We start from the raw sequence: 26,094 nt of genomic DNA on the forward strand, positions 1-26,094 counted from the left end.
GTGCTATTCCCCAGCAGGGTGGAGTTAGAGCGGTGACGAGTTCCTCAGCAGAGTGTCTCGTGCTTCTCAGAAGAGTCCCTTGAGGGGGATATTTTTTATGCATTCATCATGTAGAGTAAGCATAGCATATTGCATAGAAAAATAATAACTCGCGTAGCATTTCCATAATTATGGAGCATTACGCAGAAAAAGATCATGCATCATTGTTGCAAGCATAGAGCTAGTCTCAAGCCGTGGTTACCGTTTGAGAGGTGGTTTTGCCCAGAAGCGAAGATGTTACTCTGTGGAGTTTAGCATCATGACGCCAGATCAACAATGTTCCCCAGTAGTGCGATATTGGAGGAAATGTTTCCGTCGGACAGAGATGGAAATAACATCAAAGGACGTTACGCGATCAGCGCGATTCAAGCCGTGGTTACCGCTTGGGATTTGGTTTTGCCGGACAGTGAAGACGATACTCCGAGGAGTTCAGCAGCGGGATTTTGGAGCAACAGTATTTCCCAGTCATCAGTAAGTGTCTGGTCGAGCTCGATTGGTGTCCTATAAAACATCATCATTCGATGTCCAGTAAACGTCGAGTTATTTCCCAGTCATTGTTTAATGTCTGGTCGGTCATTGTTTGATGTCCTGTCAACATCATTGTTTGATGTCCTGTCAACATCCTTGTTTGATGTCCTGTCAACATCCTTGTTTGATGTCCTGTCAACATCCTTGTTTGATGTCCTGTCAACATCCTTGTTTGATGTCCTGTCAACATCCTTGTTTGATGTCCTGTCAACATCATTGTTCGATGTTCAGTCAACGTCGAGTTATTTCCCAGTCATTGTTTAATGTCTGGTCGATCATTGTTCGATGTCCTGTCAACATCCTCGTTCGATGTCCTGTCAACATCCTTGTTTGATGTCCTGTCAACATCCTTGTTCGATGTCCTGTCAACATCCTTGTTTGATGTCCTGTCAACATCCTTGTTCGATGTCCTGTCAACATCCTCGTTCGATGTCCTGTCAACATCCTTGTTTGATGTCCTGTCAACATCATTGTTCGATGTCCTGTAAACATCATTGTTCGATGTCCTGTCAACATCATTGTTCGATGTCCTGTCAACATCATTGTTCGATGTCCTGTCAACATCATTGTTCGATGTCCTGTCAACATCATTGTTCGATGTTCAGTAAACGTCGAGTTTTCTCCCAGTCATCAGTCAGTGTCTGGTTGAAAGTGTTACTCTGAGGAGTGTGGTACCATGACGTCAGATCAGCAGTGTTCCCCAGTAGTGCGATATTGGAGGAAGTGTTTCCGTCGGACAGAGATGGAAATGATATCAGAAGACGTTACGCGATCAGCGCGATTCCGGGGTTCAAATGGAGAAAAGGAGATGTTGCGACATTTTCTGGAGATCGGGGTTCAATCAGAGAAGAGGATATGCTGAGGCATTTTCCGGGGTTCAAATGGAGAAAAGGAGATACTGAGGTATTTTCTGGGGTTCAAATGGAGATTGGAGTTGAAGATTACATCCAGGATGCGGTCCTTAGGATTATCTTCTGTTCATGTGTCACCTTAGACTCAGGCTGAGGCCAATGGAGGTCGTTAAAGGTGTCTTCTGAGGAAGAGTTACACATGTTACCTTCTTTATGAAGGTGTACCCTCTGACATGTCGCCCTCAGAGTGGTTTGGTGTTATTTCCGGCGTTGCCAGCGGAATTATCACGAGAGATTGGAGAAAAGGATATGCTGAGGCATGTTCTGGGGTTCAAATGGAGAAAAGAAATGCTGAGGCATGTTCCGGGGTTCAAATGGAGAAAAGGAAATGTTGAGGCATGTTCTGGGGTTCAAACGGAGAAAAGGAGATGTTGAGGCATTTTCTGGAGAACGGGGTTCATATTGGCGATCGCGAGTTGTCGTCAGGCGACTGGGGTTCAAATTGGAGATCGGGGTTCATTATGTTGGCAAAAAGGAGTGCTGAGGCACTTTTCGGGGTTCAAATGCAGAGATCTGAGGATTGTTTGCGCAGAGAAAATTCCGGGGTTCAAGAAAAGTAAAAAGTGAGAATAACAATCCCCAGCGGATGTGTGGTGTTCAGGCCATGGTTATCCCTGAGTTACCATTTATTTTGGTATCCAGGTCGACGTTTCTTTCGAGTTTGTTTCTTCGCCGATGCTGACAGGCGTTGTTAATTATTTATCCCATCAGAGTGCAAATTGTTCGTCTGTTCTTGGTATTCAACCACTCTTCATCCTGATCATCCGAAAGCCGAGGCTATTTCGTATCGACAGGTTCACAGTGGATTGAATAGGGGCAGCTGTAACACCTCAAAATTTGCCCTCCTCTCTTGGGACTAGCATTATCATATTTGCATTTCATTTTAGGGCATTAGGCATTTCATATTGCATATCATGTGGTTACATTGTGCAAGCCATCTTCCCAAGTCTTGATCAGAAGATGAGGAAGTCAAAGTGCAAGCCTAGGGTTTATTGATTGATCATTGGCCATCTGAGGATTGGGCTGTGAATTAGGGTTTTATGATTCTCAAAGGAGATTGGTCTTCATCTTGATTGCAATGATACATCATCATCATCATGGTTGGATGTCATCAGGAGATTGAAGAAGATTCCTTGAGATTAGGGTTTTGACCACTGGTCAACCCTAATCAGTTGTATTGGGCCAATCAGGGCTGGATCAGGAGATGAGGTTTCTGATGGTTATGGGGTTCATTTTGTGATTATATTGTGCTTATTGAGGCTAGGGTTTCACCCTTGAGCCATTTCAGTTGAAGATTGGGGTTCAATTTGATCTATGCATTGCCAAATTCATCTATCAGATGAAAAGTCAACTGTGGTCAACTGTACATGATCTGATGGATTTGAAGGTGGAAATGAGTTGGATACACTTCATTCATGTTGGAACAAGTGTTATATGACATCTCAAAGCTTAAGAATGAAGAAAATCAAGTCAGGACAAAAACTGCCAAAAATAGAAAGTGACTTGTAACTGAAGTTTCCAAAAATGGAAAGTTTTGGACCTCAAAGCCACGTGTCCAAAGAAGCTTCAAATGAAAATTTGTTCAACATGAAAGTTGTAGATCTTGTTCTCACCTTTCCAAAAAGTCCAAGAACTTGAAAATCCCATGTATGGTTGGAAAGTTATGGCTCAGTGAAATTCAAAAATGACCCGTAATCAGGAGGCCATAATTTCCACATACTTTGTCCAAATTGCAAGTTCTTTATATGCACAAACTCCATTTGACATGTACTTTCATGGTGCATCATTGGATTTTCCCAAAAATGGCCAATGCAAAAAGTCACTTTTCAACTGGACAGCTGAATTGGACCAGGGGCAAAATTGTCCAACTGTCAAAATAATTGGAATTTTGAGATGGGACTTTTTGCTACACCTCATAAATGGCATTTTAAACTTGTTGGAATCATCATTTCATGGCTAAAGCATATGGTATGAGATTTGGATTGAAAAGTGAAAGTGCTAAAAATGGACAAATGGTATCACATAGTGAAATTGAGCATTACACATCCAATGAGCATGGGGCAAGTTTCTACAGCTCACATATGACATTTGGGAGGTGTATGAGCTGTCAAAACAGGTGGCATTGGCTGTTATGTGGAAATTCCAATTTTGCCCTCACTTTGAAAATTTCCATTTCACTTAACAATGCATTTGGTTGATTAAACTTGATTAAGGGATAATTAAGCATTCATATATAAACAAAAACACATTCTAATCATAACTGACTCTCACAATTACCAAGATTGGATCTGAAACTTCTTCATTCTCTCAAGATTGCTCAAGAACTCAACATCTTCAATCTCAAAATTCTTCACCAATTCTCAACCATTTCTCATAATTCTTTTCAATTTGAACTCACATCATCATCTACACCAACTGTTTTGGAAGATTGGAGCATGAAGAACACTGCATCGTGACTGTTCAAGAATCCCTCATCCATGGCAAATTCGAATTAAGGACTCTAGAGACCATTACAATTGAAACTGGATGCATCACTCACCTTCCTGAGGAGTAGGTTGTACCTGTTTGAAGTCAAAACGTGTGAATTCATTCGATTTCCACACTGCCATAGCAGGTATGTCCAGAAATCGATCATCACCATTTGCTCAATAATCATATGCTTCTGAAAGTTCATGTTATGTAGATCATTGTGATGTAATTAGTTTTGAGAATGATGAACTGTAGCGCATGAAATCTAGGTTTGAAGTTTAGATGTTAAACCCTAGATCGATCGATTCGCTTGATTTAGGAATTGTTAGGTTGATTGGAGTTCGTATTCGTGTTCTACTTGCTCGTGCGGTTCTAACGGCTATAGCCTTGCTCGTTTTGGTGAACTTTTGATGTTCTTCGATTTTTTGGATTTCCGGAAAGAGCGTGCGAGAGAGACGATGCATTCTGTAGAAAATTACTGTTCAATCCAGATTTCCATTTGAAAATTCAAATTCTATGTTTACCGCTCCCGCCCTGCAGTAATTACGAATATGCCATTGTTAATTTTAATTAATTTGTTTAATTCATAAAAATACATTAGCACCTTAAAAAATTCATAAAAAATTGTAGAAAAATCAGAAAAATATGGAGATTTTTTCTATGACTTCCTTGTTGACTGTAGATTATTTTTGACCTATTGGTCAAAGTTGTGCATGGTATAATTATTGTTTGACTTAGGCTTGTCTCACATGTACTCATATTTGATACATTCTACCATTTTGTTCATGAAATACTCATGCTTGCAAATAAATTCTTGAAAATTTTTGTGATGATTGTGGACTCATTGATGTTCATTTATATGTAAATTTCATGCATTTTTGATACCTGGTCATTGAGCAGCAAATTTTGGAACTTAGGTGTGACAATTTGTGTCACACCTCATTATGTCAACTTGCAGGATTTTTTTGAGTGACCTATACTTGTTGAAATAAAGTGAAATTTTGCATGATGGTTAGTTAACAGGTTAAGATGCTTTGTGAATTTTTGTGGAATTTTTCATTGCATTTTCAAATTGATTGTGATTTTTCATTTCTGTTGACCAATTGTGCAAGCTTGTGTGACATAGGTTGGTAGAATGATTGGGAAATCCTCATGTGGTACTGTATGATCATGAAATTTAATATGCTGGTAGTAGACACATGTTAGGACCTCCCTGTTTTGGTCTCATCCATTTCTTTTTTGTTTTCATTGAGATATGAATTTTTGAAGTGGATGTATGCATTGATGTTGTGAATTGAAGCATGTAATTGTGTCTGTTTTTGTTGATTTTCATTGACATGGTTCCATTTGCCCAATTAAGCTCAAATTTGACATGGCATACCTGGATTAGCCCCTGTTTAGGTGTAATTTATTTGAGAATTTTTGGAAGTGTTTTGGTGTGGATTTGAATGCAATAGTTCTGTTTGTATGTTTGATGCTTCATTTGAACTAGTTTGCCTTATTTTGTGCATAACATGAGCATGATGAATGATATAAACATGAGGCCAATGATGTTTGCTCTTGTTTGACTTTAATTTGAGATTGGTTTGTGAATGCCTTGCTGTTTAAGGATTTTTTCTTGTTTTGGACCCTAGGCTTGGCCTAGTGGTCTAATTGCTAATGTTTGCTTGATTTTTCAGGATCAAAGGCATAATGAACATGGAGAATGATCCAAATCAATTTTAAATGATGTGGTTTGATGTTTGTACACTAACATAACATTGTTTTGTAGGTGGTGAAGCTTAGGCTTGAGCTTTGAGCTCGCTTTATTGTGCATTGCTTTGTATAGTTTGATTGATTGAACACTTGCTGTTTGGTTTTGTCTGTCTGAGTACTAACTGTGTTTGATTGTTTCCAGGTACTTTAGTTGCTCAGTTCCTTGTGAACTTTTGCTTTGCGTTTCTTAAGCAACTTGCATTGAGGTAGGTCCTCTTGACTTCATGTAGTCTGGAGACCCGGCTGTTACCGGGCCGGGCAAAATGTCTGAAGTCCTCCTTAAGAGGCAATGATTGTGGTTGTTTATTTTTAAGCCCAAGCAGGTGAAAGTCCTTTAAATAAGGCAATTGGTGGAAGGTAGGGGTATGCAGTCTACCCCCCACTATTCAGTTGAGTCTTCTCCTTGCTCCCATTACATGGTTGTAGCATTGAGATCAAAAGCCCAAGATCCGTGCAGTGCACAATCGAGTCAGGGTCTTCGAGTATAGAAGGGTTCCCCTATTCTGGACCCATGCTCATTTGTCAGCTCTCCCTGGTTAGGGATAAGAGCTGTGAGGTCTGATCCTCACTTCATCCCATCATCTGCTTCACCTTAGCCTCGTAATGGCAAGGTTAAGAGCAAACACAGCCCGTACAGACGACTTGCTGAGGCAGTCAAACCTATTGTGTGAGCCCCTTGTTCGGCTATAGTGCGTGCTATGTGTATATCTGATTGACATGTTTGATTGAGATGCCTGTTCTCATTTGATGTATGATATGATTGTATGCTTGTGTGCTAGCTTCTTTCCTGGTTAGGTTAGTTTGCTTATGCAAGTAGGATAGAAAACCGAACTTAGGGTAAGCGATGCATGACAACATTAGGCTCGAGTCTCAGCTCCCTAGTGTCGTGTTTTCCCCTCGGTTTCTGGTTAGCAATTTAGTCCCTTTCAGGGGAACTACATCGCCCTGATCCTCGTTCCAGACGAGGTATGTAGGCAGGTGGTCGTGCGAGACCACTCCGGGCAACCTTTTTCTTTTTTTGCGTGCGTTTACTTGTTATCTGACTGTGCTGTTTGGTGTTTTGGGTTCGGATGCCGATGTAAGCCCAGTGATTGGCTGTCGGGCTCCACGTTTGCCCTTTTGAGTGTGTTTTGGTTCGGATGCCGACGTAATTCCATCCAGTGGTTGTCGGGCTCCATGTTTGCCACCCTTGCTTGTTTGTATGTTTTGTGTTGTTTGGCGTGCGTAAGCCGAACTACAGTGGCTCTGATTCTTGTTCCAGACAAGATATGTAGGCATAAGGTGCGATACCTTATCGAGCTCCCTTCTCTTAACCCCACCTGCGTTCCCTGTGTGTGTGTGATGTCTAGCAACCTTTTCTTTTCTTAGAACGTGGATCCCGTCGAGTACGACGGACGTGAGGGGTGCTAATACCTTCCCCTTGCGTAACCGACTCCCTTACCCTTTCTCTCTGGTCGCGAGACCATGTTCTTTCCAGGTTTCTCTGAGCGTTTCCTTTCCCTATCTTGGGATAAATAACGCGCAGTGGCGGCTCTGTGTGTGTTTTATTTTCGAGCCTCGCCGGTTGATTTTTCGCAGGATGCGACACACAGTCGGTAAACTTTTTGCTTAGGTAAATTGCATGCTCTTTTCGACAAGACGCGTCATGCTGACCCAATACACCTCGTAGACCCCTCGAAGGCCGTCAAGTACAGATTAACAGTCTCTCTCCACAGGAGGCAACAGAATCGGAGGTTCCTGCAACTTATTCTTTTATTTTTCAAATGCCCCTTGGCAATCATTATTTCACCTGACCGTTTGATCTTTCTTTTTTTCAACATCTTGAATGGGTTCCCACGTGGCTGTTAGGTGAGATGTGAACCATGACAGGTAGTTCAGTCTATCTATGAAACCACGAACCTCTCTCTTTTCTTTCTCGGTTCAGGCGTTTTTTTTTTTTTTTTTTTTTTTTACAGGATGAACCTCGATTCCTCCCTTATAATGAACCCCAGCAGCTTACCGGCCCGCACTCTGAGAGTGCACTTACTTGAATTCAACCTCAGTTTGAATTGTCTCAACCGGTCAAACGACTTGCCCCGGTCTGCCAGATGCCCCTCTTCTGTTTGGGACTTTGCTATCATGTCATAGCATAGCATTCAATTTCATGATGAATCATATCATGAAACAAAGTCACCATGGCTCTCTGATACAGGCACTGGCGTTCTGCTTCTTTAGAGGACAGTCTTTTCTCCTTGGTAGCTTGTACACAACGACATCATTATCCGGCCCTGGCGTATCCTGACATGATCAGGTGAAGGTGTCCACATGCTCTTTTAACATGGCTACCATTCTGCTCTCGACTTGCCTCTGAAGCGGCTCTAATTTCACTTCCTTCCTGACCTCGGCGGTGCTTGGTACAACAATCTCAACCCGCTTCACGTGCGGCTGAATCACCTTCTCCTCTTGTTTAAACAACCTGGCTAATTCCAGCAGATCACAATCTTCTTCGCCTCCTTCTTCGGCATGATTGCTCGGTTTGTCGAAGTCATATGAGGTGTAACCAAATTGTTATCAACGAGATCCGGAGAATTATTTTTGAATTTGGGACGAGACAAATCAAAAAAGAAAAATGAAAACAAACATTGCCATTTTTATTTGTTTTTAAACTGCAAAAATAAATGAAAAACAAGGAACACCGCTTTTTGACTGAAAAACATCCATTTATTAATGATGCAGAAAATGCAAATTTATGAACATGAGGTGGCCCTTACAATGGACCATTACGTGTCGGGCAACACATATGGCTTTCATGCAGATAAAATCAAAACAAAAATCATTACTCTTCAGGATGAGTGACCATGCAGATCTTTTCAGGCCTTCCAGTTTCCTGGTACGCACGCTTTTATCCACGACTCCAGCTCACAGTCACTGTCAGTCTCTTCCCCCATCGCACAGACGCGATCTGAATTTCCAGCAATTGCATTCACCATCGCCTGTCCATGCGCCGGCATGGGATTGGCATCAGCATTCAATGACAATGTAAAATTGAGGGCCTTGGAATCCACCAGGTCTTGGACTACGTGCTTAAAAGCTTTGCAGTCCTCTACACTGTGCCCGGGAGCACCCGAATGGAATTCACATTTGACATTTTCATCAAAATTGGCTGGCCATTGATCAGGTCCCATAGGTGCCAAAGTCCTCAACTGTACCAGCCCCATATCTTTCAGCTTTTTCAATAGGAAAGAATATGTCACAGGCGGCCTGTCAAAATGCCGATCACTCATCCTCCTCCTGACTGGATATCCTACCCTCTGAGACCTCTGCTGAAATGGCTGACGCTGCTGTTGCTGTTGTGCCGGCTGATTGTCAGCAGGAATAGTTACCGCAGCGGTGTGCTGGTAGTAACGACCCCTACCGTGTCCTCTCTGGGCGTACACAGCACTCGATTCACCCTCATCCTTGTGCTGGTCATTACCAAAAGATTTCTTCGGTCCAGACGACGAAGCGTTTCCTTGCATGTTCCCCGTCTTCAGCCAGTCTTCAATCCTCCCCACCTTTTCGGCAATTACTTTCTGCCCCAAGGCGAACTCTTGCATGACATTGATCAGCTCTCCCATCTTCTCTTTCAGTCCGAGAATGTCGGCGTTGGGAAGATCCATCAGTTTAGGAGTATTGCGCCTGGTGTAATATCTGTGAGGTCGGGTTGAGTGCAAAGGGATGACTCTACGAGCGCGAGCAATGATTCTTGCAAAACAGCAAACAGGTTAATATGCATGAATGCAACGTCTATCCATATGAGGAAGCTTCTGTCCTTTGATTCTGATTTCATCGAGACAGATAATATTTTGACATCCACATTCTGAAATTCAAGATGTCTCTCAACCAGATTCTCCATCCATAATACTCCCCATATGGCTAGACGTAGGTTTGGTGCAGATGAATGCAAAATGAGAATGATGCAGATGTATGCAATGCACTGGGCCATCCTCCAAGTCATCTGATCATCTGTTGCTCTGAGTCACAGCCTTGATTTCTGAACTGATCATAACCATCTGAGGGAATATGTAACCACCAATCCACCTCAAGGGTTCCGAAATAAACGGAAGACAGATACATCATCATCATCATCTGGCAATCTCTGAGCAGACATTCTCAACCATCTGAATCGGCCCGGGGAATCCGAAATAAACGAATCCCCACTGATAAATAACTCGGCCCGGGGAATCCTGAAATAAACGGATCCCCGCTGATAAATCACGGACAGCAATCCGGCGTCACGGCGATAAATGACCATAAATCCGACTTATAAATAGGACCCACGGAACAAATAGTCACCATCTGAATCCGTCTGATCATGCATCTGAAAGAATCACCCTCCCCTCACAGGTAAATTCTAAACTGGTCATCCTAAGGCGGATAATAGTCTCGACAATCGGGCGGAGATACTCAATGGGTTTGCCCTTTCGGGTGTGCCATTGTAGCTCTCCTGAGATCGTCTAAACCAAAGATCCGGGAAATGATCGGTCACCAGAGTCAATAGTTCAGATGAAGTAACTCAACCAAAGTGGAGTACCCCACAGAGGAAAGCACTATCAAATGAACCTCGTCTGGCTTGTGGTATGTCACGTTGCAACAATATGCTGATCCAGCAAATGAGGAACATGAGACCACACTAGTCCTAGGTGTATACTCGGGCCTGGGTTTTAGCCCCACTCAGAACACCCACCCCAAACAGAGGAACCACCTGCACAGAGGACGGCAACAACATGATAGTATGATGCATGCAGACATTAATGCAAATATATACAATGGTTAGAATAATAAATGCAATAAATAACACACAACAAGCAACCCAAACTAACCCTAGAACGCTAGGAAAGACTCGCTTAGGGACGATGGACCAGCACAGGTCTACATCGGTATTCTCCCCAGAAGAGTCGCCAGCTGTCGCATCCTGCGAAAAATCAACCGGCGAAGCTCGAATAAAAATACACAACACAGAGCCGCCACTGCGCGTTATTTATCCCAAGATAGGGAAAGGAAACGCTCAGAAAAACCTGGAAAGAACATGGTCTCGCGACCAAAGAGAAAGGGTAAGGGAGTCGGTTACGCGAGGGGAAGGTATTAGCACCCCTCACGTCCTAGGTACTCCTAGGGATCCACGTCCTAGAATAAAGAATAGGTTGCTAAACATCACACACACACACGGGGAACGCAGGTGGGGTTAAGAGGAACGAGCTCGATAAGGTATCGCACCTTATGCCTACATATCTTGTCTGGAACAAGAATCAGAGCCTCTGTAGTTCGGCTTACGCACGCCAAACAACACAAAACATACAAACAAGCAAAGGTGGCAAACATGGAGCCCGACAACCACTGGATGGAATTACGTCAGCATCCGAACCAAAACACACTCAAAAGGGCAAACGTGGAGCCCGACAGCCAATCACTAGGCTTACGTCGGCATCCGAACCCAAAACACACTCAAAAGGGCAAACATGGAGCCCGACAGCCAATCACTGGGCTTACGTCGGCATCCGAACCCAAAACACCAAACAGCACAGTCAGATAACAAGTAAACACACGCAAAAAAGAAAAAGGTTGCCCGGAGTGGTCTCGCACGACCACCTGCCTACATACCTCGTCTGGAACGAGGATCAGGGCGATGTAGTTCCCCTGAAAGGGAAAAAGATTTCAGCCAGAAACCGGGGAACGACACACTACTAGGGAGCTGAGACTCGAGCCTAATGTTGTCATGCATCGTTACCCTAAGTTCGGTTTTTTATCCTACTTGCATAAGCAAACTAACCTAGCCAGGAAAGAAGCTAGCACACAAGCATACAATCATATATCATACATCAAATGAGAACAAGCATCTCAAACAAACATGTCAATCAGATATCCACGTAGCACGCACTATAGCCAAACAAGGGGCTCACACAATAGGTTTGACTGCCTCAGCAAGTCGTCTGTACGGGCTGTGTTTGCTCTTAACCTTGCCATTACGAGGCTAAGGTGAAGCAGATGAGAGGTGGAGTGAGGATCAGACCTCACAGCTCTTATCCCTAACCAGGGAGAGCATCTGACAAATGAGCATGGGTCCAGAATAGGGGAACCCTTCTATACTCAGAGACTCTGACTCAATGTGCACTGCACGGGATCTTGGGTTAGGATCTCAATGCTTCAACCATGTAATGGGAGCAAGGAGAAGACTCAACTGAAGAGTGGGGGGTAGGCTGCATACCCCTACCTTCCACCAATTGCCTTATTTAAAGGACTTTCACCTGCTTGGGCTTAAAAATAAACAACCACAATCATTGCCTCTTAAGGAGGACTTCAGACATTTATTTGCCCGGCCCGGTAACAGCCGGGTCTCCAGACTACATGAAGTCAAGAGGACCTACCTCAATGCAAGTTGCTTAAGCAACGCAAAGCAAAAGTTCACAAGGAACTGAGCAACTAAAGTACCTGGAAACAATCAAACACAGTTAGCACTCAGACAGACAAAACCAAACAGCAAGTGTTCAATCAATCAAACTATACAAAGCAATGCACAATAAAGCAAGCTCAAAGCTCACTCCCAAACTTCACAACCTACAAAACAATGTTATGTTAGTGTACAAACATCAAACAACATCAATTAAATTTAACTTGATTCATTCTCCATGTGCATTATGCTTTTGATCCTGAAAAATCAAGCAAATATTAGCAACAAGACCACTAGGCTAAGCCTAGGGTCCAAAGGCAAGAAAAATTCCTAAACAGCAAGGTATTCACCAACCAATCTCAAATTAAAGTCAAACAAGAGCAAACATCATTGGCCTCATGTTTATATCATTCATCATGCTCATGTTATGCACAAAATAAGGCAAACTAGTTCAAATGAAACATCAAACATGCAAACAGAACTATTGCATTCAAATCCACACCAAAACACTTCCAAAAATTCTCAAATAAATTACACCTAAACAGGGGCTAATCCAGGTATGGCACACCAAATTTGAGCTTAATTGGGCAAATGGAACCATGTCAATGAAAATCAACAAAAACAGACACAATTATAGGCTCCAAATCACAACATCAATACATGCTTCCACTTCAAAAATTCATAACTCAATGAAAACAAAAAAGAAATGGATGAGACCAAAACAGGGATGTCACACAATGTGTCTAGAACATTCATACCAAATTTCATGATTATACAATACCATATGAGCATTTCCCAATCAATCTACCAACATATGTCATACAAGCTTGCACAAATGACCACCAGAAATGAAAAATCATGATCAAATTGAAAATGCAATGTAAAATTCCACAAAAATTCTCATAGCTTCCTAACATGTTAACTAAGCATCATGCAAAATTTCAATCAATTCCAACATGTATAGGTCACTCAAATAATTCCAGCAACTTGACATCAAGAGGTGTGACACACATTGTCACACCTAAGTTCAATAATTCATATCTCCATGATCAGGTATCAAAAATGCATGAAATTTACATGGAAATAAACCTCATCCAGTCAACATTCATCACAAAAATTGGCAAGAATTTATTTTACATCATGTGCATTTCATGAATCAATTGGCAAAGTGTAGCAAAAATGGACACATGTGAGAAAACCCTAAGTCAAATGATTTTTCTACCGAGCACAACTTTGACCAATAGGTCAAAAATCATCTACACAAGTCAACAAAGTCAAGGAAAAAATCTCCACAATTTTCTGATTTTTCTACTATTTTTTATGTATTTTTTAAGGTCATATGAAATTTTTAATAATTAAACAAATTAATTAAAGTTGATAATGGCAGTTTGGTAAATATGCAATGGTGCCGGCGGGAAACAGGTCATTTGAAAATTTGAACGCGTTTTCAGATCAAACGCTTGTCTCTTCATCGTTCCAAACTCAATTTTTCCAGATTTTTTAGAAAAACCTCAAGAACACGCATCCCTCAAATCCTAACCAAAACGGACAAATGGACATCCGTTGGAACCGTTACAACATGTGCAACACGAATATGAGCTCCAATTAACCTAACAGTTCTTCTATCATGCGAATCGACTCACTCAGGGTTTGTGTTCATAATTTCAAATCGCGATTTCTTAAGCTACAGTCAACCATTTGCAAAACTAATTACATCACCATGATCTACGTAGCAAGCTCTATAAAACGCATATGAACATCGAGCAAAACATGATGATCGAAATTCGAAGGTACCTGGAATGGCAGTGTTAATCGCGTGGTTCTTTGTGCAAATCAACCTCAAACAGATGCGCCAACAGCTTCAGGAATTCGAGTGATGTGTTCAGAATCAATCGCTATGGCTTCTACTGCTCAAGCTTCGATTTCACCATTGATGGAGTGATATTGAACAGCCGCGATTTCATACTCCTCTCCTTCCAAATTATCAAAACAGTTTGAGAGGATGATTGTAGAAGTTCAATGCAAAAAGAATCTCGAAGATTGATTGAGAATTGATGATGAAATTTGGATTTGAAGGTTTTTGTGTTCTTGAGGGTTTGAGAGAATTTGATGAGTTCTTGATCCAACTTTGGGAAATGTGTGTTCTGTTATGTTTAACATGTGATTAAGCTTATATATGTGAGCTTAATCCATCTCTTAAGTGTGTAATTAACCAAAGGCATTTGCTAAGTGAAATGGTAATTCTTCAAATGAGGGCAAAAGTGGAATTTCACTATGCCAGCTCAATGACACCTGTTGACAGCTCATGCAAACTCTAAATACCATGTGTAATCCATTGCCACTGGTCCCATTCTCATTGGATGCTTATTTCTCAATTTCACTATGTGGTAGCAAAATGTCCAATTTTGCATTTTCACTTTTCAAACCAAATCCCAAACCATGAGGCCTATGCATGAAATGATGATTCCAACACATTCCAAATGCCATTTAGGAGGTGTAGCAAAAAGTCCCATCTCAAAATTCCAATTATTTTGACAGTTGGACAATTTTGCCCCTGATCCAATTTAACAGTCCAGTTGAAAAGTGACTTTTTGCCTTGGCCACTTTTGGGAAAATCCAATTATGCACCATGAAAGTACATGTCAAATGGAGTTTGTGCATATAAAGAACTTGCAATTTGGACAAAGTATGTGGAACTTATGACCTCCTGATTACGGGTCATTTTTGAAATTCACTGAGCCCTAATTTCCAAACCATACATTGGATTTTCAAGTTCTTGGACTTTTTGGAAATGTGAGAACAAGATCTACAACTTTCATGTTGAACAATTTTTCATTTGAAGCTTCCTTGGACACGTGGCTTTGAGGTCAAAAACTTTCCATTTTTGGAAACTTCAATTACAAGTCACTTTCTATTTCTGGCAGTTTTTGTCCTGACTTGATTTTCTTCATTCTTAAGCTTTGAGATGTCATTCAACACTTGTTCCAACATGAATGAAGTGTATCCAACTCATTTCCACCTCCAAATCTATCAGATCATGTACAGTTGACCACAGTTGACTTTTCATCTGACAGATGAATTTGGCAACGCATAGATCAAATTGAGCCCCAATCTTCAACTGAACTGCTCAAAGGGTGATACCCTAGCCTCAATAAGCACAAAATAATCATAGAATGAACCCCATAACCATCATAAACCTCATCTCCTGATCCAGCCCTGACTGGCCCAATACAACTGATTAGGGTTGACCAGTGGTCAAAACCCTAATCTCAAGGAATGAGCTTCAATCTCCTGATGAAATCCAACCATAATGATGATGATGTATCATTGCAATCAAGATGAAGATCAATATCCTTTGAGAATCACAAAACCCTAATTCACAGCCCCATCCTCAGATGATCAATGATCAGTCAATAAACCCTAGGCTTGCACTTGGACTTCCTCATCTTCTGATCAAGACTTGGGAGAATGGCTTGCACAGTGTAACCACATGATATGCAATATGCAATGCCTAAAGACCTAAAAATGATATGTACAATGACAATGCTAGTCCCAAGAGAAGAGGGCAAATTTTGAGGTGTTACAATCGTCATCGTTGTCGGTGAAGAACAAATATTGAATCTCGTGAAGAAGAGCAATTGTTGGGGATTCTCGTTTCATTGATCTTGAGGAAAATTAAATATTGAATGCAATATACTCTATATGGATTTTGCATTAGTTTGTTTCTAATATAAAATTATAAAAATAGATAAATAAAATAAATATTCAATTATATGATTATATAAGAACACAAACCTTGAATCCCAAATAATTTTCTGCACTTGCAAAGTAAATACAGTACTCTCACCAACCTCGTATTAAAAACCTAATTTTTTTTTATCTTGCAATCTATCACATTGATATAGTGATATGATAAAACATAAAGGGTTTCACAATGTTTGGGTTTTTTATGGATTCACCAATATTCATAATGCTTTTATAATGAGATTTTTAGGTTTCACGGGGATCACAAGCATCTCTTGTTATTCCTTATCAAGAACATCAAAGTTAATCTTCCTCTTACCATTTTTAACTTCTTGAAGGAAATGATAATCATCTCTAGGGAGAAAATGACTTTCCTCATACCATATGGAAGAGTTCTTTTTAAACTTTTCTCTCAGTTAAGGATAGTTAATAGTAATACTATTGAAGTTGAATGGAGTCAGAAATTTGAATATGTAAAATATTTATTTGTTATTTTGTTTTTAATTAATGAAATATTTCCTTTCATATTATTGCCTATTCATTTTTATTGATAACAAACAAAATTGAGAATTACTAATTAATAAGAAAAAAATGAAGAAAAAAAGGGAAGATTGGAAGGCGTCAAATGAGGAATCATTGAAAAAAACTTTAAATGCAGTTACATGGATTCAAAGCGATTTCCCTAATAGCTATGTTCCCTCGGTTTTCTAAAACACCGAGGTAATAGGTTTATTTATATTTTTTGGGGGGGAAAATCAGGCGCTCACTTGTAGTTATATTACCTCAGTTTTTATAAAACTGAGGGAAAATGTTGTTTTTTTAAATAAAAAAAATCAAACATGTCGCTTTCAGGACCTATACGTTTGGTTTCTGGCATGTTCGAGGTGAAAGCTTCGTCATAATAAGTGTTATTTTTAGTAGTTTTTCTTAGTTTTTTATTTTAGTGGAAACATGTGATTGATTGCAACTTTAATATGAAGGTAAAAGTGTATAAAATTAAAAGTATAAAGGTAAAAGACACAAGAATTATACTAGTTCCTTGGAGGATTGTCCATTATGATTATATCTTTGTACAAGTCTTCAATAATATTATGGATTTATGTGCTTGCACGTATAAAGTTGAAAATCCTGCAGAAGATTTATCTGAAGTTTTGACGATGACAACAATTGATTAAAGTCGGTGGCAACAACTTTGAACCTTGATGACGGTGATCTAACCAGAGAAACATATCATGCCTCGTCAACAAAAGAATACTCAATATCAAAGTGCTTATATGATCATAAGCAATCTAGTAAAGAATCTTGAAGTCTTATATACAGTATGAAAGCTCGCCATGTCATATATATTTGTGTGTCTGAGTGATTCGAGTATTATAAAAGTAATAAAGTAGTTTAGAAGTATTAAGGCAACTCACACACACACACACATACCTAAAATATCTTTTCAAATAGTTGTTATCTTGAAAATCATTTTCTAAGTCAAGACAAGTGATTAAAAAACTTTATAAATCATTTACAAACTATCTTTGAGCTAAATAATCGATTGATAAGTTGTGTCAATCAATTGGCAAAACGTTTTTGAGATAACCAATTGATTGGAGCATTAAGTCAATTCAAAAATCACATTAATGATTTGCAACAACTTTACATCTAATATTTTCTATTTGGGTTTGCTAATCAATTAAAAATAAGTTGGTCAATTGATTCGAGCTTTGTGTCAATCTATTGGTTCATTAAATCAGCTCATGGATCATTTTCTTTTTGGGTGTTTCCAACTCTTGTATAAAGGGGGCTCGCCTCCACTTTTTTACACGCAACTTTCCAACAATTTACATTTTCTTTAGAAATTATCTCTTTAAGTTTTCTCTCCCTCACTCTTTTCATAAAATATTTATTTCACTTAAAATTGGCTTAGTGTTTGCGAGTGATATTTTGCTTGTAAGAAAGAGTTATGTAAGTGGCCATGTTATTTGTTTTAATATTGGGAGTGTGATACTCTTGAGAAGATTGAGTTTGAATCGTGAGATGAACAAGTAATAAAATCTCTATTATGGTTTATTGAGTTTTTCCGGAAAAAGTTATGTTTCGGTTATTGAGATCAACCTGGAAATCTTTGAGAAGGTTCTAGTTTAGCATGTGGTAAAAACTATTTGTAGTTGGGGATAAGCTTGTACGAATCTCAATGTCAGCTTATATAAATGTTTGTGGGCATAACCTAAAAATCTCACAACTTTATAGTAAAAATATCAAGAAGACCTCTTGGGGACAGGACTAGGTCAATATTTGGTCAAACCTAGATAACCCTCTAGTGCAATATCTCTAATATTATCCTCTTTAATTTTATTTATTTACTTCTTATTTTTTATATGCATTTCGATTTACTCAAACAAAATTACCAACACAGTCTTACTCGAGAAAATTATAAAATTAATTATGAATTTGCGCGCCTCTTGTGCTTGAATTTACTTGTACAACAAGTGGAATCATATTTTAACTCTTGTTAAGAACTAGTCGTCTCAATAGGAAAAATGACTTTAAACTATTCACTAAATAAACCCTGATTCTTCAACGGATAAGAGTATAATTTGTGGGAAGAGAAAATGAAAATTTTCATATAAGGGATGAATTGAGTATTTGAAAAGTTGTGAAGGAATGTCAATTTGTTCCTATACACGAAATTAATGGTGTTGTAGAAAATAAACATGAAAAGGATTAGATAAAAGATGATAAAGAAAATATGCAACACAGTTTGAAAGTAAAAGTTGTCATCACCATTGCTCTCGGTCTTGACGAGTTTTTGCAAGTTTCTCACTATGAGACTGAAAAAAGAAATATGGGACATCCTCTAAATCACTCATGAATGTATTACTAAGGCGAACAGAGGAATTTTGGGCATATTAACCCGTGAGTATGAACTCTTCAGAATGAAACTTGATGAGAACATTAATCAGATGCAAACACGATTTACCCATATCGTGAGTCATATGAGGACTCTGAGAAAAATATTTCAAATGAAGAATTCGTTATAAAAGTTATTAGATGCCTAAATCGTGGTTGGCAACCTAAAGTCATTACGATTTATGACGCTAAGAAGTTAGCATTCATGGACACACATACTTTATTTGGTAAATTGTAGGGGCATTAAATGGAGCTGAAAAAGACTTGCATATGATAAATAAGATAACAAGAAGAAGAAGAAAATCATTGCACTTAAAGTTGTTGACATCGAAGATATGGAATCAGAAGATGAAGATTGTCAAAGTGAGATTAATAAATTTATGAAGCCCGTGTTTCAAAAATTTAAGGAGTTCATAAGGCAGGAAAAATAAACTTTAAGACTCTAGAAACAAAGTGAAGTAAGTCCATCATCCATTCCTACATGTCATTAATACGAAGATAAAGGGCACAAAAGACCAAACTTCCTTTAAAACCAGAACTAGAGAATATCCAAGAAACCGCAAAAAAAAAGAAGCTAAAAGAGCCTACATATATTGGGATGACAATGATTATAAGGAAAAAGTAAACATTTGTCTCATGAAAAATCATCTAGACAACGAGGTAATATCTCATTTTTCTTATCAAGATTTATTTAGAATTTGTAATAAGCTAACGAAAAAACAAGTAAATTAGAATAAATCATCTCTACCTCTAAAGACATTATCTCTTCCCTTGAATTGAAGAATAAAAACCTACTGGAAGAAATAAAATGTCTTAGAGAGAGATATTATTATCTAATTCAAAATTCTTCCTTGTCTCATAAAATCTAAGGCAAATTTATCAAGTGTGATCAATATGACACTTTAAAAATAAAATTAAAGATATTCAAAACACACTTGATAAATTTACTAAAGGGAGAGACAACTTGAATCTTTTGTTAGGTAACCAGAGGACGTCCTACAATAAGGTTGGTCTTGGTTATGAACCTAAGAACTATAGTAAATATCAAGTAATATTTTTAATGCCCAACAAAAATCTAAATGTAAACCCCTAAAATGCAATTACTGCAATAAAGACGGTCACATTGCCATGTTTTGTTTTATAAAAAAGAGTCATGAGACTTAAGAAGGACATTCTCCTTCATACTTTTATAAAGAACACTATAAAATTAAAAAGAGAAAAATGTTTTCTCATAATAAGTATTACACTAACATCAAAGGACCCAAAAAAAAATATGGGTACCAATGGTAGAAAATTCAGGTTATGATGATGATACCGACAATTTCTCTTCAAGCTACACATCTGAAGAAATAAATATGCTCTATTATTCCAATCATACGGTGGAAGAAAAATATTTTCATAATGATAATAAGACAAAATCATTGAATATTTTAGTTTTGGTAAGATCCGTAATTTACCCTTTAGTTGTTCTAATTAGTTATGGCTTTGTTCCACAAGTTACTTAATATTAAGTAAGTCGTGTAACAAAGGTGATAGAGTATGTTTAAATCCTCTATATGCATGGTCTATAAAAAACTTAATGTGGAATCATTTTAAAGCCTATTTTCAAAAGTATCATGAAAATGGAAGAATTCACACATATTGTCTTAGGTCTTAGGTGAACTGACCCCTAATAGGAAGAAGTATATGTTGTTATTTTTATAAGTATCCCTTAAAAAACATCACTTGAAGATGAAAATAAAGGTAAATAAAAATATCAAAGACAAGGGGAAGTCCATAGTCCAAGTGGAGAGGTTAAAGTTAAAGAAGTAAACTTATGAAAATCAATGTCCAACTAAAGAATAGAAGACCATTAATGACCATTTCATTTAGAATGTTAATGTATATACTTATAAGGGAATTGCATCTCAATATTACCCTAGAAATATTAAAATAGAAAGATAGGAAAGTTTCCTGAAATGTCTTAGGTGTACGAGAAGATGTGGTTACTTCATGACGTATGTCTATCCTGATGCTCTTTATGTTGATGGTATCATTCAACAGATGCAATTATGAAACCTATTAAAAGGTTAAAATGATACATTTGTAATGGATATATCAGTTCTATGTTTGGACCAACTCTCATATCGAATTATCTGTAGAGAAGGAAAATCAATGGTGTTTTGTCATTTCCTCGAAAGAGGAAGTTTCAGAAGTTACCTTCATATTTTGAGGTATTACACTTAATAGATATTGAAAAATAGAAAAACTTTCGTTGATTCTCTAGTAAGTGATTTATGAACTACTTAGTCAATTAAATTTGTTTTCTACTAACCTAAGGTTGAGTTTCAAGTTCTTTTAGAGCAAAGGATTGCCAAATACAGTATGCATATAATCCAATATTAGTCTAAGGCCTAATGATACTAAAAAGAGGCTGTCCAAAATATTTCCTAAGACAAAATGATTATCCATTGGAAAGTGAAACTGCAGTCCTAGTTGGTATCACATTTCGTTCTGATTGTTTGCCATTTTGGGTGTATAGTGCTTGATTTATTGTGTGTTTGTATTCTTCTCTAATTATGTGATTTTATTTGCATTATTGTTGTAACATTGTTATCCTAATTCACTTGGAATAATATGTTGTATTAGTATTCATTTGCTTCGTCTATTTTAGTCATTGTACCTTTAAGAAACCTATCGACTCATTGACTTAGTTGTTGTATGTTAGAAAATAATGGTTAAGACCGTGTCCCTTGAGTTTTGATGATAACAAAGTATTTAAAGAACAATTATGTATACTAACATTTGTTCAAGTATGCATGATTATATCATTAAGAACATATGAAGAAACAATTTATATGATTATAATAATTGTTAGACTATAATAATGGTTAAAATCTACAAGAGTCCCCGACAACGGCACCAATTTGATCTGCTGTCGCGCACGGGTCAAAAACGAGTTTAAAAGTGTAGTAAAACGGAAGCGACACTCAAATATCGTATCACAAGGACTCTTGAATGTTATAACCAAACGAATAGAAAGAAGGTGTTTTTAAGATTCAAAACTTAAATCGAAGATGATTAAAGGTAAAAGTAAAATTGATAAATAAGCTAATCTATTGTATCGATTTCCGACTTATCATCGATTCTTATAATTTCAATTCCCTAGCGGCTTCAATCCCATTCGATTACAATACCTACTGACAAGCACAAATTGGTATTATATGATGTATGTTCCTAATTTCCGAATTAAGCAAATGGATTTAAGTAGACGCGAATTAAGCAAACGCGACTTAATTAAACACGATAACGAAAAAGGTATGCTAACGTGATTATAGTTAAGGATCATACAAACAATCAAATTTAATCAACTCTATCCTATAAGAAACAATCTAATTAAGCAAACGAAAGTAATCGAATTAAGCAAACGAGTTTATAGGAAGAATTGAAAAGAAATTGAAATTAAATTGAAATTAATAAAAACCTCAAAGTGGATTTCGAATACAACAAATCAACTCTTTGGAAATTAGCTCTCCATGAAATCTTATAAGCTATATTGTATCATCCAAATTCATAATTAGGATTTTTATAGTAGTGAAAGACCTAATATAATAAAAGGTAAATTCGGGCTCTTATAGGATCCGACCCGAAAATTACAAAAACTGGCACAAACTAACTATTTTAATTAAGTAAGGAACTTCAACTAATTATTAGATCCTCCTTCACTTAGAATCAGATTTTTATTTCAACATGAAACTTTTGACTTATTCTCTCAGCTTTCCAACGCATATTAGAACGTATCAATCCGATCCTCGTAGGTCAAGTTATGATTTGTATAGTAACAAGATATGGAATAACTATTTATGCTGAAAATAAAGTACGAAAATAAAATAAAACCAAAAATAAACTTAAATATAAAAATGCAATAAAATAGTAAAAAGAATATAATAAACTATAGAGTTGCCTAAGTACAATAGTAGAAGAAGGTGCGTCAAAATGCACTGATCATTGTCCAAAATATTTCCTAAGACAAAATGATTATCCATTGGAAAGTGAAACTGCAGTCCTAGTTGGTATCACATTTCGTTTTGATTGTTTGCCATTTTAGGTGTATAGTGCTTGATTTATTGTGTGTTTGTATTCTTCTCTAATTATGTGATTTTATTTGCATTATTGTTGTAACATTGTTATCCTAATTCACTTGGAATAATATGTTGTATTAGTATTCATTTGCTTCGTCTATTTTAGTCATTGTACCTTTAAGAAACCTATCGACTCATTGACTTAGTTGTTGTATGTTAGAAAATAATGGTTAAGACCATGTCCCTTGAGTTTTGATGATAACAAAGTATTTAAAGAACAATTATGTATACTAACATTTGTTCAAGTATGCATGATTATATCATTAAGAACATATAAAGAAATGCTCGAGGAATTTGAATCTGAAGATTAAACTCTGGCTCTGAAGATCACTTATGAAGACTCTGCCTCTTATGGAGATCCAGACTCTGAAGAAGTAAACTCTAAAGAAAGTCATCATCTGGTGACCCAGACTCTAAAGCTTCAGAAGCCAAGAAGAGGACTATGATGTGATCAGCCTCTGAAGAGTGAAGTCTGAAGGGAAGTCAACCAATAAAGCAGAAGCTCTTATACCAAGATAACTTTAATAGACACATAACCTTTTTTATCACGTGAATACTTAAGGAAATCTCTCTCTCTCTCTCTTGGTTGTATGAGCTTCAATATACCATTCCTTTTGTAGAAAGGTGTTTAATTGATGTGTCTAATCAGGTACAAAGGTTAACCAACCTTTTGGTGAAAGTTTCCAACGTCTCTTTTCTCCTATCTCTATATAAGGAGTTGCAGACCTAAAGAATAAAATATACCACACTCCAATACACCATATCACAATAATTTTAACATTGACATTCAAAGAGAAGTTACTCTATCAAATTTATTAGACTTAAAACATCTTAACATTGTGTATGTTTTAGAGGTTCTTAAGTCTTAGAGTCTTTCTAAGTTGTATCCTGTCTACAACTATGATTGTATATCAAGTGTGGTTGTTACCCAAATGTGTTAACAATTTATTATAGAGTTAGAAGTCACTTGCTTGTATGCTTGAGCATTTGAAGTATTTAGCTTGTGGTCTTAAGCAAAGGAAGTCTTTAGCATGTGTGTTAAAGCAAGGAAGTCTATAGCTTATGGGCTTGAGCAAGGAAGTCTCGAACTTGTGTGTTTGAGCAAAGAAGTCTTATAGTTACGTGTGTAAGAAAAATACGTCTCTTGCCCGTGTTCTTGTACATTTGTAATCAAATTGGTTATAGTGGAAATCCCTTGGAAGATCAAGGGGACTAGACTACTCTTAAGTTGTGAGAGGAACCAGGATAAACTGCTTACGTTCTTGCTTTTACTTTCTTGCTTTTGTAGTTACTTATTCTTCTACTGTTAACTCTGATTATCCAAATCAGATTCTGGTTCAGAATTTGATAAGGTATTTCAGAAATTAAACTAGTTTTCTGAGTCAAACTTTGAACCAAGTGTTCAAACTCTGGTAAAGAAACATCAAAAGCAGAAGCTCTAACGACTTAAAAAAAGGAAGAGCCAACACAATGCAACCGCCTTCTTGTATTTTTCTTACCTTTAGTTGGCTTCAGAGCAAGGTTTATGCTAAGCACTTAACAATGATATAGAAAAGATACTAAGAAAAATACATATTTTATTATGGTTGAGGGAGGTCCCATTAATCCTTTTGGTAGGGTTAATCACAATTACAGTACCTCTGATAAAAATAATTATACAGTTAGACCTCATACTTTCAGTGGAGTTTCCGCCGAGTTTGAATGATGGAAAAGCAAAATGTATACTCACATCATAGGTCTTGATGATGCATTGTGGGACATTTTGGAATATGGCATTAATATCCAATTCAATGGTGTTGGAATGGTGTCTGGCATAAAATCTCTCACACCTGAGCAAAAAAATATTTACAGAAAACACCGTAGAATTAGAGGAATCTTTTGTTGATGCTCTACCTCATTTTGAGCATATCAAAATCATTGATAAATCTAATACTCAAACCATCTTTAAATCCTTATTTGCTATATACGAAGGAAACAAGCAAGTTCGGGAAGCTAAGTGAATCTTGTGGTCCAACAATATGAGCTATTCAGAATGAAAAAGGATGAAAACATTGAAATTGTGTTCTCAAGGTATCAAGTACTTTTGTTTGGACTTCAAATAATGAACAAGAGCTACACTACCTTTAATCATATAAAAAAGATTCTTAGGAGTCTTCCTGTCAGATATAGACCCAAGGTAACATCAATATATGAGGCTAAAGACTCAAACACATTAAGTCTTAAGATTCTTATTAGCAATATCCAAAGCCATGAGATGGAACAAATGAAGATAAGCTTATAAAGAAATTTAAACCACTGGCCTTAAAATCAGTGGTAGAGTAATCTGGTGATAAAGTTGTCAGATCCTCAAAAGTCTGGAAACTATAGGAAACTTCCGATGAAGAAAATTCTGATGGTGACACTGATGATGAGGACATGACCTTTATGAACAATAGGTTTCAACATTTGGCTAAAAAGAACATGAGGTTCCCTGACAGTGGATTTGGCCTCAGAGGAACAAGCTCTATAGTTTACAAAGCTAATCAGAAAAGGGTACTTGAATTGTCAGAAGCTTGACCATTTTATAGTTGATTGTCCAGAGCTTAAGAAGGAAAAAGTTAAAAAGGGAAGCTTTTAAAAGAACAAATGTAGAAGTAAGTTCAAGAAAAGTATCATGGCAACATGAGATGAAATTAATAATGAAGAAGAAGAAGATGATGAGAATAAAGAAAAAGCCAATCTTGCTTTGGTGGCTTCAACATTCTCAAACTCAAAATCAAAAGTTGATTCTGACTTAGATTCATAGGATGTTGATGAGGTATTATCTAAACTTACTAGATATGATCTAATTACTTTTTGCCTAAATCTTATGGACATATGTCAGCAGAAAGCCAGACACATGAGAATATTTAAAAAGCAATATGACATTTTGGAAGATGAACTAAAAGCATCTCTTGAAAGAGATCATATTGCTCGAGTAAATAACGTGTTTGATAAACCCTTGAGTGAGCATGAAATGATATTAAAGAATTTATCATAACTGGTTTTGAAAGAACTAAACTTGCTTTCATTATCCATGGAGTAAGTAAGAGCAAAAGAGAAGGTTTTGGTTATCACCCATAACTTTTTAATCCAAGGACTGAAACCTTGATTAAACCACCATATCCTTCTTTTTCAAACTTTGCTAAAAAGGGTTGTACTCTCAGTTTGTGCCTGCTGTTAACGTTAAGGTTGTAAACCAATA

The sequence above is a fragment of the Lathyrus oleraceus genome, chromosome 3, assembly GCF_024323335.1.
Source record: "Lathyrus oleraceus cultivar Zhongwan6 chromosome 3, CAAS_Psat_ZW6_1.0, whole genome shotgun sequence".
Lineage (NCBI taxonomy): Eukaryota > Viridiplantae > Streptophyta > Magnoliopsida > Fabales > Fabaceae > Lathyrus > Lathyrus oleraceus.